A 12836-nucleotide genomic window follows, 5' to 3' on the forward strand; every position below is an offset into this window, starting at 1 on the left:
GTGTTACAATTGTTTATTTTTTCTTGCAAAGTTTGACTTACGTAAGAATGACTCCCAATACTTGTTGAAAGAAAGTAGTGAAACCCAATCCACATGCAATGTGCATTAGGTAATTGAACAAGTTTTATATTCAAAAGGTCTTATTATCTAATATTAAAAATTTATTATTTTATTTTTTAAATTATCTCGAACTATATGCAAAGTATATGTGATATTTTTTTCACCATTTATAAAAACATATAACTCACGTTAGTAGCATTTATTTTTACATAATTTTATTATTACACCATTAAAATTTATGTGCCTTTTATATTTGCATGACACAGATACCATTCCTACAATTTTTCTTTTTTGCTATAGTATAATAGCACAAAGACTCTTCTCTACAGTGTCATCTCCCTTAAACATAGTTGATTTGGTAGAAGAAAAAGAGTGTTTTCCATATCCGATTGAAAGTACAACAATATATTTATCTAATTACTAGCAATACGATATGAAATAATTGATAGGGTTCACATTATCTTCCCAATGTACAAATTCAAGAAAATTAAATACAAACAATAAAAAGTGAGGAGCTTGGATGGTGGAGATTGTCGAGATATTGGTCAAATGGACAAAATTTAATAACGCACGACCTTTATTTAAGAAGTGTGTAGCTTTGATGAGGGATATTGTCAAGATATCGATCAAATGGCCAAAATTGAATAGTGCAGACCAACGTGCACAAACCATCATTCAACACTTTCATCCGTTATTTGTCCAATAGTGAAAAATCATTTTGTATACATGTAATGCTAATATTAATAATAGATGTCAAAGTGTTGGTTTCCAATACAACCTATTTGTCCTCATTGTACCATCATTGGTTTTGGGTCACATCAACATTTTTTGTCAATGTTGTTGGGAAAAGTATCTATTCAGAACGCCCCTATCCCACTCTAAGGTGTGATAGTGCCTTAGCAACAAACAAGGAAAACTACTTGAGTATTCTTCTTTATGAAATGTAAATGAGGAGAAAGGATGTAACTAACCTGTGTCTTTCGCTAGTTTGTTGATCCAATCGCTCCTCTCTTCAATAGCTCCCAGCTCCCTGCTCCTTTACCGGCCCAGCTTCACCGAATTCCTGCAAGATCACAAGAGAGAGAAACTACACGAAGATATAGATATACATTCATAAAAAGCTCAGGATCAGATTAAGCTAAACATGCAAATATAGCAAAACATCATTGATACACAGCATGTAGGAGAAACTCAAATAATTTTATTGATATGATAAGAAAGTCCAAGAGGAGATACAACCAAGTGAGTCCCGATCCAGCATCTACCTCCCAGCAAAGGAATCCCTTCCTCTCCTCCAACAAAGCATAAATCACCCAATGTACTAATCTCAATCTCAAACCAACAGCAATTCTCTGCAAAGTATGAAATTCCCGCCTTCGGATCTCTGGGATGAGGGATCCATATATAGATGTAAGCAGAGAGGATGAGTCAGCTTATGTTTTGACTTGTGGCTTCTCTCTGTCAGTTCTTGCTTCCACTTGGAGACTGATAGCCTCTTACTCATCACTTGGTCGAATTCAGTGAGGCAAGTGTCATTGGAGAAGATTCTGGAAGCTTCCATGGTCTTTCCACCTAGTTGAATGACTCTGCCACTTGTCATTTCCCGCTCAACGCACCTGGGTAGTGCATTCAAGTGTGTTGCAACGCACCTAGCCAGTGTATTTGGGTGCTTTGCAACGCATGCAGCTAGTGGAGCTTCTGAATTGATCCTGATTTGACTAGTTCTGAGTGGTTTTTGGTGGAGAACTTCTAGGAGAAGCTGTCATTGGTTGACCTTGTTCCTTTAGGAGCTGTAACAACATCTTTAGGGACTTTGGATCTCTTGGATTATGGAGATTTCATGCTTATAGCTGTAAGGCACAAAAATGTCTATAACAGTTGCCCCCTAAAGTATGAGGCCGTTTATCGGGTGAAATGCTTTATTAGGAGGATCCGAAGTTCTTTCAATGCTGGGAGGAGACCTGTAATAAGATACAATACAATACATTATTTTTCATACTGTTTTCATGATCTAGCTGAGGCGAGCATTCCCATGCTCAGCTTTATAAATTCATTTTTATGTACATATGACAGACAATCGTCTGATGGTAGACTGATGATTCTGATGAAATCATCATCCTTTTGGTAGGATGATTATCTGTTCTGCAGTGTTGTACATGTCAATATCTTTATTTTTCCTGAATATATATCGCAGCTCGGATGGATGAAACTAGATCCGGGGTCTTCAATCTCATCCGATCTTCACTCTAAGTACAAGTCGATCCATGTGAGAAATGTTTTGAAGTCGAACATGGAAAGACATCGCTTGATTACCAGTCAATGATGTAAACTCTTAACAAGCGCGAGAGGAATCACCGATAATGATAATGACCCTCAAGGTACTGCAGTACAATTCACGTGGTGTGAATAAAGGACTTGGTGTCGAACACCACGCAAAATCTTTCGGTCGAAGGTCATTGATGTATACCTGTCGCCGGAAGTGAGAAACTTTCCATTGAGGCATGCAAGCTTCAAAGTACTGAAGGGGGTGTTCCTAGATCAACTTCTTGGATAATGAGCTGATGTCGAAAAGAAGCGATCCGTCAAAGGAGGGCCTTAATGAATCCTACATCAATGACACGGAATGGAGCAAATGATTTTGATGGAGGTGAAAACGATCTGATGATATATGGTTCAGGGTGGCGGTCATGAAAGAATGAAGTATAATGTATGGTAGTGGATGGGACACGGTTGACTTCTCTGGATGACTTCTCTTGAACATATCGGCGACACTTATGTGATGGATTGGTAGCATTTACCCCAAAGGTGGATGGTATGGCGAGACCATGGTGATGTGACCGGTGAATGAAACAACCCAACCCGACTCAGGCACGGAGTGGAAGTGTCATGTTCAAGAGCGACTTGCTACCAATAAAGGTTCTTTGAGTTTCTTCCCAATTTTTCCCCAGTCATTGCTGACCAGTACCTCTTTATTTTTGTCAAGCTTGAGGAGGATAACATATGCTTTCTCTATAATTTGCCCTTCGGGCAAACCCATCGCTATGTTTTAACGAGCCTAGCGATAGTGAAACTCATTCTCGTCTAAAGACAAGTTTGTCTCTATTAATCTTTTTAACGAGTCTAACGACAAAGATAACTCGGTCCTTTTCATTTTTAGAGAGTCTGAAAAGGTACGTAAAGTTAAATCCGAAATTCCTTTTTCGTCATCTAATCCCTTAAGTCTGAAAAAGTATAAAACAATACAGAAGGGATGAATTTTCGATAGTTTTAACGAGCCGAACAAAACAAGCGCTCGATCTTTTTGTGCAATAATCCCTCAGGTCCAAAAAGATCAAAATCTAGAGGAGGGATAGCTCTTCCGGTCGCTTTAACGAGCTGGAAGGCCAAAACTCGACAATCTTTTCATATTTTACGAGTCAAATGAAAAGAGCTTAAAGAAGACTTGTCTTTTGAGGAACGAGTGATAAAATGTGTAGCAGCTGATTCCAGGTAAGGGTTGGAATTTTCCAAGCACGGCAATGTCACAAGGATGGCTAGTGAAATCACTCTTCGCAGTTGTTCCTCAAAATGGGTAAACAATCATATGGAGGTGAATGATCGGCCAATGGAAAAGTGGAGGTGACGGTGCAAACACGACCAAGGCTTTAATGGCTGATAATGTTACATTCACGGTGGTTATTTACCGGAGGATAGTTCATTTTTTAACGAGCTTAAACGCGGGTTGAAACACTTGCTCGATCTTATGTTTATTTTTTAACGAGCATGAACTATGTGCTAAAACTGCTCGATTAATCCAGTCATATGATAAGAAGGTCTCACGTAAGATGCCATTTTTTATGGAGCTTGCGCCTTACAAAGCTATGCCCCGCATCCTTTCGTTATGCAAGTTCAGAAACGACTAATCCTACGAGTTTAAAGGGTTAGACCTACGGGTTTAAAGGGAGGACCTAAAAATTTAAAAAATAAATAGCCGCCCCTTGCTTGCACTCCAAAAGGTTTGCATGCCCCCAGGTATAAAACAGAGTTTCGAGGTCTCCCTCTATTCGAGCTGACAAAACATTTGCTTTATCAGGAAGGGTCACCCTTTATTCGAGCTGACAAAACATTTGTTTTATCAGGAAGGGTACTACCTCTTACAGGTTACCCAAAGATTGTTCTATTCACACAGCAAACAAAACACTTCTTCGGCGATGTCTACCGAGATAAACAAAGGTGAGTGACGATGCCCGCCAACTCACATAACTTTGACAAAAGAATCTTGTTCTAGAATAACCCCTCTTCCAATCACGGACGGGGTATAGACTAGTCATATTCTCCCACGGAAACCTACTCTATACCTGAAGTTTTCCTGCCGAAGCAGACCAGGACGCATGCCCCCTGGGTTCCAGTCATATCCCTCCGAATTACTCGCGCTCATTAGGAGGACGGACTGTGGGTTGAGACATTTCTTGCGTGAAGAGACCATTTAGGGACGGTATATGACTATTTGCGATGCGTGATCCGGGAAATGAAAGCTGGTCCACGAGCTTGACCACTCTTCCTTCGTGCGGAAAACACATTACTCTAAAGAGTGAGGAGACGATGGCTCCCATGCAATATATATAGTCTCGTCCAAGGAGTAGGTTATAATCCAAGGGTCCTTGAACGACCATCACGTTCATTTGAACGGTCTTCCCTTTCAATGTTATGGGCACATTGGGGAGGATCCCTAAAGGTCGACTGGTTCCTTTATCAAAGCCTGTCAGATTTCTCATTTCAGGCAAAAGCGATGGCGAACCAAGCGCTTTCCAAGTAGTAGAGGAAAGGATACTCACAGATGCCCCCTCATCAATGATGGTGCCAGCCATGACCATTCTGTATATTTGGACGATAATTCTGAATGGTATGCTTGCTGGCAAATGGGGTCTGCCTAGTTGGTTCCAGTCGAAGGAGACAACTAGGTTGCTTGGTGGTGGGACCGAGTAGACGGTCGGGTATCGCTCTGACGAACTTCCTTCCTGCGATAAAGGAATGGGTGGATTGCCCCCGTGCTCATCAGAGTCTGTGTTGATGAAGAGAATTTGGATGGTGTCATCTTTATCCTCTTCAGTGACTTTATCATTCGAAGATAAAACCTCTGAAGTCAAGACCGGGTCAACTGCCGCCTCGACCTTTTGACTTTCGTCGGGTATGGATTCAGTTGGTTCATCTTCAATGACCGGCGCTTCAGCTGACCACTTGAGCGGGCCAGCTGGATTCTCAACTAACGAAGGACTTGGCAAGAGTTTCTTATATCCAGGAGGGAGTCGTAACGGTGAAACCGGACGATCATCCAAAACTCTTTTAGCTTCGTCTAAGAAGGGACAACGGTGGATGGCGTGATCGCCTTCGCACAGTTTACAGGGAGATCTAGCTCTCCCTTTTCGTCCTGGGACTTCACTTTCGCTAGTTGACGGTGTGCTTTCAACATGGCTATCAGAGGTTGACGCCACCGGATTGTGCAAACGGGGAGACCAGTCCCTTAGTATCCGAGGGATGCAGGGACAATCTCTGTGAAAGTGGTCTCCCTTGCAAATGACACATGGCGATTTAGGCCTGGTCAGTGCAGTGTGTGGATTTTCGTTAGATGACACTCGTTTGCCCCCAGTCGCTCTTGGCTCCTTCTTCTTCTTCTCTTTCTTTTTCTTTTCCTTCTTCTCCTTAGGAACTTGGTTTTTAGTTTTGCCAGTTCCGTCAAGCGAAGAGGAAGGGAGAGAGGAAGAATTAGAGGAAGTAGAAGGTTGGTGGGTAACTCTAGACTGGTCTAACTGCTGATTCGACTGTTCAGGAATAGTGGTGTTCTGAACGACATTGGTTGAGAAGAGCCAGACCGGCAAGCCAATTGTCAGTCCTGGAAGCGATAATGTGGCCATATGGGGCGCACCAACATCTCCCCAAGAGGAGAAGGGACTAGGATTTCCACCAAGGGGAATTCCTTGGTTGGTAGGCTCCATTTTCTCAACCTAAAGATCAACGCAGGAAAAAGGGTATGAATATTCCGTTTAAAATAAATTTTAACGACGCTTGGACACAACTTGCTTTTTCAATTTTAAAGAGTCGAGAAAAAGCAAAAGATGACTCTAGTCTCCTTCGATTTTTAATGAGCCTGAAGTGACAAGTGCTCAGATGGACCTTTTCTGTTAAGGAGTCTGAAAAGGAACGAAAGGGACTTCTCTGGAGTTCTAGGTAGAGGGTGTGCCAAACCAATCGCAAAACCGCAGAATACTTTTTAAGGTACGGGCGGTCAATCTTCCCGAATGCTGTGTTCAGTGCATTGCGATCAGTAGGGTGGCCGACACAGCTTCCTATGGATAAAGGTTTTATGCCTATAGGGGTCTCCAAATATATACTCGATGGTACGTGGGAGCACAATCCGTACTGGCACTTATCGTCTCTCAGGAGGAATCACCCAACCATCAGTGAGGCCGACAGTCACCAGGTTTTACGACGCCGGAACACGTCTCTAGCCTAGACCTCTATGTTGTGCGTTAAGTTACAAAGCGTTGTTAAGTTCATTCAATTTATTTTAAGTTGATATTTTTTAGAAGTTTGCCTTTTTGGATCACCACGAGATGTAGATACAATTCCTAAATGCAGTCTAAAGATGATAAGCAAGCTTTTATCTCTTTTCAACAATGAAAATCCTAGCTACAAGGGGAAAAGAAAGACACAATCTTTTCTCAAAAAGCAAAGAGCACACTGTAAATGCACTTTTCCTAAATCAAACCATATAAACTATCATTATGCAAATGCACAAATGCATGTATTTGTTTTCACATTCTTAATATTGATGCCTAAAAAGAAAGTTGTTGTACAAATTTGAATTCGATTTCAAGTGAAAAACACAAACAAGCTTCTTTTTGAAATCAAAAAGACGATTACGACACTTTATGATTTTGAAGTAAACACTTGTTTCGACACTAGAAATTCATAAATTCAAACCAAAAGACAAAAGTAAAAGCGCAATCAACTGTCAACAACAAACAAATTTACTCCTAAGATCAAAACGACACTTACGACAGGTCTAGATCTAGGAGCGACAGTATGACTAGTTTACTTTTGTAATGGGAAACTGCAAATGATGTAACAAATACACAAAAACAAATACAGTTTCTTTTATACAACTGAGGCGGAATTAAGGCAGAGAAAAGGGGTTTTCAGATAGGTACACACACTGATAACAGGCTGCAAAAAACAGAGATAAAACTGAACACAGGGATGCAAAGAACCACAGCTGCACAGGGCAAAGGCTGATCAGCGCACCTGTTGCACAGAGAAACTGAATTGCAGTGTAGGTAGCCCTCTCGGGACCTGCGTTGAAATCTAGAATCTCTTCACAGAGCCTGCGCTGAAGCAGAAACGATAATTGTCTCCGGGTTCTGGGTCACGGTTTGCAGTTTGATCTGAGGTTTTTGGCCGGATAAAAGCTATCAATAAGGTACAATTAGAAGGATGATTTAAAGGAGGACTAAGAGCTATCACAAAGGGCAGTTAGAGCATTTGTGGATCAGTTTTTCAGATCATAAACAGGTCCAGTGAGTGGACTAGAGTAGCATATCTCTACTTTGCATTTGTAAATGGAAAATGCAGTTCGATTCGCCACTCTTAAGTTTATGAGAAGAACAACAATAGAAACACAAATAAACTAACTAGATACGATCCCCAGCGGAGTCGCCAATTTGTTGTTGGGAAAATTATCTATTCAGAATGCCCCTATCCCACTCTAAGGTGTGATAGTGCCTTAGCAACAAAAAAGGAAAACTACTTGAGTATTCTTCTTTATGAAATGTAAATGAGGAGAAAGGATGTAACTAACCTGTGTCTTTCGCTAGTTTGTTGATCCAATCGCTCCTCTCTTCAATAGCTCCCAGCTCCCTGCTCCTTTACTGGCCCAGCTTCACCGAATTCCTGCAAGATCACAAGAGAGAGAAACTACACGAAGATATAGATATACATTCATAAAAAGCTCAGGATCAGATTAAGCTAAACATGCAAATATAGCAAAACATCATTGATACACAGCATGTAGGAGAAACTCAAATAATTTTATTGATATGATAAGAAAGTCCAAGAGGAGATACAACCAAGTGAGTCCCGATCCAGCATCTACCTCCCAGCAAAGGAATCCCTTCCTCTCCTCCAACAAAGCATAAATCACCTAATGTACTAATCTCAATCTCAAACCAACAACAATTCTCTGCAAAGTACAAAATTCCCGCCTTCGGATCTCTAGGATGAGGGATCCATATATAGATGTAAGCAGAGAGGATGAGTCAGCTTATGTTTTGACTTGTGGCTTCTCTCTGTCAGTTCTTGCTTCCACTTGGAGACTGATAGCCTCTTACTCATCACTTGGTCGAATTCAGTGAGGCAAGTGTCATTGGAGAAGATTCTAGAAGCTTCCATGGTCTTTCCACCTCGTTGAATGACTCTGCCACTTGTCATTTCCCGCTCAACGCACCTGGGTAGTGCATTCAAGTGCGTTGCAATGCACCTAGCCAGTGTATTTGGGTGCTTTGCAACGCAGGCAGCTAGTGGAGCTTCTGAATTGATCTTGATTTGACTAGTTCTGAGTGGTTTTTGGTGGAGAACTTCTGGGAGAAGCTGTCATTGGTTGACCTTGTTCCTTTAGGAGCTGTAACAACATCTTTAGGGACTTTGGATCTCTTGGATTATGGACATTTCATGCTTATAGCTGTAAGGCACAAAAATGTCTATAACAGTCAAGGCAGGGCCCACCATGCCAAATCATATTATCCCTCGGCCAATCGCAAAGTGACACATGTCTGCAAGCAAAGGGTATAAAAGTCAACCTCCATTTGATCAAATTCATTTGTTCAATTTGTGTTCGTGGAAAAGAGATCCTACCTATTTTATCCTAGCTTAAATAAATGTACATTCACTATGAGGTGTATGATGTAACTTTGTTTCATAATAGACGATATCAATGTGCACATAAATATGTTGAAGGTAGAGGTTATGAGAGACTAACATACCCTAAAAAACACCATTTTATTGTGAAGAATTCTCAGCTTAATGAATTTCTATAGACAATATGTCCTGGGTTAATTTGATGTCACATAATTATTTCATGAACACATATAGAAGGACACCAAGGAACTAGTGTTCCAAAAAAATAGAGGATATTAGAAACTATCTAAAGAAATTAAACATTGACTACTTGCAATCCTATTTTGGTGCTTACTCGTCTTGTGCCATCCTCTCAAAACCTAGTGACACCTTGGACTATGTGCTCAATGCTAATATTCTACAACAATTTGTTAAGCGCCAAGCATAGGAAATTTAACCAACTTACAACTTACTTGAATTCCATCTATAAATAGTAATAACAAAAAACCCCAAACTTTGAATAAGAAATTAAAAACCGCCTATGAATTAAGTGAAGAATAAGAAATTAGGTGGATGTTAACTTCAAGCTCAGATCATCTTATACTTTATCTCTAGTGATTGACAAATTATGTCCAAAACTGTTAGCACATAAGGATGATCCTAATATACATGAAGTATAGATTATTTGGTTTCTATGTAGTTTAGTCTCCATTAGGTTACTAGTTCAAATCTCATGGGAGGGGTTGAGGGTGAGAGGCACCCGTGGGGATAAAAATTGTCCCATGGGGTGCTAGGCTCAATTGAGCCTTGCATAATCCTTGTGACAACATCCCATAGGTGGGTAGATTGTTCTTCCACCAAAATTAGGGTTGGACTTAATCTATACTTAGCTTAATTGAACAAAAAAATATGATTGTAAATTTCCCCATTAACCCCTATCATAAGGAACAAGTTTAAATGTTGTGTGAGTTGTATATTACAACCTCTCATTTATTCATTTCTATTTTATCTTGAATTCTCTTGAGCTTCATGATTTTATTAAGAGGTTTCTTGCAAACATATGGATTGAAATGTAGGCTTCTCTAATACAATCCTAATACATCTATTTTATCACAAGTTGAATGTAAGATAGAAAGGCTTGGAAAAAAATGGTTTCTAAGGAGGCTTCCAAAAATAATGCCTTCTTCCTAAGTCAAATGAATCTTCTATATGTCATACATTACTAACCAACTTTGGTTTGTTTGTCTCTGCTCCAAAGAATGATGATGGGACAAACAATGATTTACTTAATAAAGTCAAAATGATGGTAGGCATGATATTATGAATGCTATTTTCTGATCCACTCAAATAATTCAATGGAAATCTCTAATATTTTCTCAAAAGAGTTGAGAATGTTTTCCCTAAATTCTCTCGGATGTTGCTCATGTGTGATCAATGATGAGATCTGTAAAGTAGACTTTGGAGGGATGAAAAAAAAACAAACTATCTAAGAATTTCATTGATGAAGTGTCAAGCATAACAAAGAGTTTATGCAATAAATATTGGTGTGTTACCATCAACTCAAGTCTAGATTTAAGACCAATACCCAGGCATTCAGTATACTTTTATTCGATTGGAAAATGTGACTGGAGGACCCCAAATTTTTAATGGTGAGATGATCCAACTACAATGGGGCCTAGATATTGTGACATATAATATCCTTGATGTGCTCTATAAGGACCTGGAGATGCAAGAGGCTTTCAAAATTGTCGATGAAATGAGAGAATGAGTGTTATTAAAATTGGTGGGATGTTGTTGATTTGCTAGTACGATAGAGATTATTGCATCCATAGGTGTATTTGAATCGTAGTATGAAGGAGATGTGCAATTCCTTCCATACTCAACCTTGATTTGAGTTGACATGTGTCTATTTTTAAATAAATAAAATATTTTATAAATATAAAAACAATATTGACTATAATAAGTTTCTTATTAATGGAATTGATGACAATACAATTCTTTGAAGTGATTCTCTTTCTACTCTTATGCTCGGGAGTTACATATTTAGAGAAACACTGTGTGGTTGGCAAAGGAATTTCAAGTAATGTGGTAGATAATTGAGGGTGGTGAGTGCATGATCCCAAAAGGTGATGAGGAAGGGCATGACATTAGTATGAGAGATAAGATACTAAGTATATGTCTGTGCGTGTGTGTGTGTTTTAGTGAATGGGTAATCATAATAAAATTGAAAGAAGACAAAAAGGATCACATAATGATCATATAAAAATAATTACAAAATCTCATAGTAGTTGTTCATAATTTTCCCATATTTTCAATAAACCAAAGAGTTCTGAAACATTCTTTTACCTCATGTTACTGTTGTCATTGCTACAAAACCCTCAAAATTTTGGCCTATATTCAAACTTTGGATCCTCCCTTTAACCATGTGAGCTGTCATTTCTAGTTATTAAATTAATTCCATACTTGTTCTCTAAGTTTCCAAGTCTCTTTGGGAAGAAATTCCAAGTGTCATCTTTTGTTAAGGGAAGTGTCGCTCTTTACGAAAGGGAGTTATAGTGCACTTTTAAGAGGTAGCTTTGGTGCTTTCTCCTATATTAATGTATTTTTTCTATCAAAGGGATATGCATTAGACTCATTTTCAAAAGTATTGTGCACTTTCTTGTTGTAGTCAACACTAGTAATACGTGGTGCATCTTAAGTGTCGACACTGAAGGAATGTTGTCATTTCATTGGTTTTTAAGTATCTCATTTTAATGTGGTTGATCATTTATCAATGTGTGATCATGATCAAATTTTTTCTATTACATGTTTTGATATCATCTTTCATTTCATTGATCCCATACTTAGTCAATTTTTGAAGTGTTTTTGTCACTGCGACTTGCCCAACCAACCACTCCTCATCTTTCCTTCTTGAACTACACATTATGTAGTCCCAATACTTAGTCAACCATCCTTTACTCCTAGAACTACACACTACACAATCACTTCCTCCAAGCATTGAGAATTGTGCAATCCCAATGCCTAGTCCCTGCCTCTTTCACTTTCTCACTGCACAATCACTTCCTAGTCAAGCCTCCACTGCACACTATGCATTCTTAGTAAGAAATCAGGCCCTATCTCAGTCCTTGACTTTCTCAAATATGCAATCAAGTATCTTAATCCTTATAGAACTGTGGACTACTCTATCACAGCGAGAAATCCTACCTCACTACATCCCTGACTCCCTCAACTAAGCAATCTTGCCTTCATGTCCCTAAGTCACTATGCACTTCTTAGTCATATAGCTCAAACCATCACTTCTAATTCATGCTCACCTTCACTTCTCAATCCTCGAGTCTCCTCCTTAATCCTATACTCTATCCCTAATCAATCGGGGTGTTGCATAAAGAACAAGATATACTAGGATTATTTTGGACTGATGTAATTTTTTCATGAATGAATTCGATTTGTAGGTGTTGTTATCTTGTCATGACAGGATGATCCCAAAGGAGGATGCCAAGGAGATCATAGAAGAAGACACTTGTGAATTTGATACCATGAAGAGATCATCAAGCAAGGAGATGAAGGAACACTAGACCATGGAAAAATAAGGAAGATCAGGATCACATGGAAAACTTGACATAATCCCAGCCTCTTGGAGGATGAAGATGAAGCACATGTAATATCTATCATGAAGATAAAAACATGGTAGCAGGAAGAGAAGCTTTGCATAGGAACTCTACATGAATTTCCATGACATTATTACCAAGTCATGGCTTGTCCAAGTGTCACCTCAAGAGTCATATGTGTCATTGTATTTTCCCACATCATTTGCGAATTTAATTGCGTAATTTAAAAAAAAAATGAGAAATGTAATAATGTGTGGAAGCTCAAGGGTCACACATAGAATGTGAAGAGTCATGTAGGAG

This window comes from Pinus tabuliformis, chromosome 7, assembly GCF_031772625.1.
Source record: "Pinus tabuliformis cultivar Carrire ecotype Pingquan chromosome 7, CPIR1, whole genome shotgun sequence".
Taxonomy (NCBI): domain Eukaryota; kingdom Viridiplantae; phylum Streptophyta; class Pinopsida; order Pinales; family Pinaceae; genus Pinus; species Pinus tabuliformis.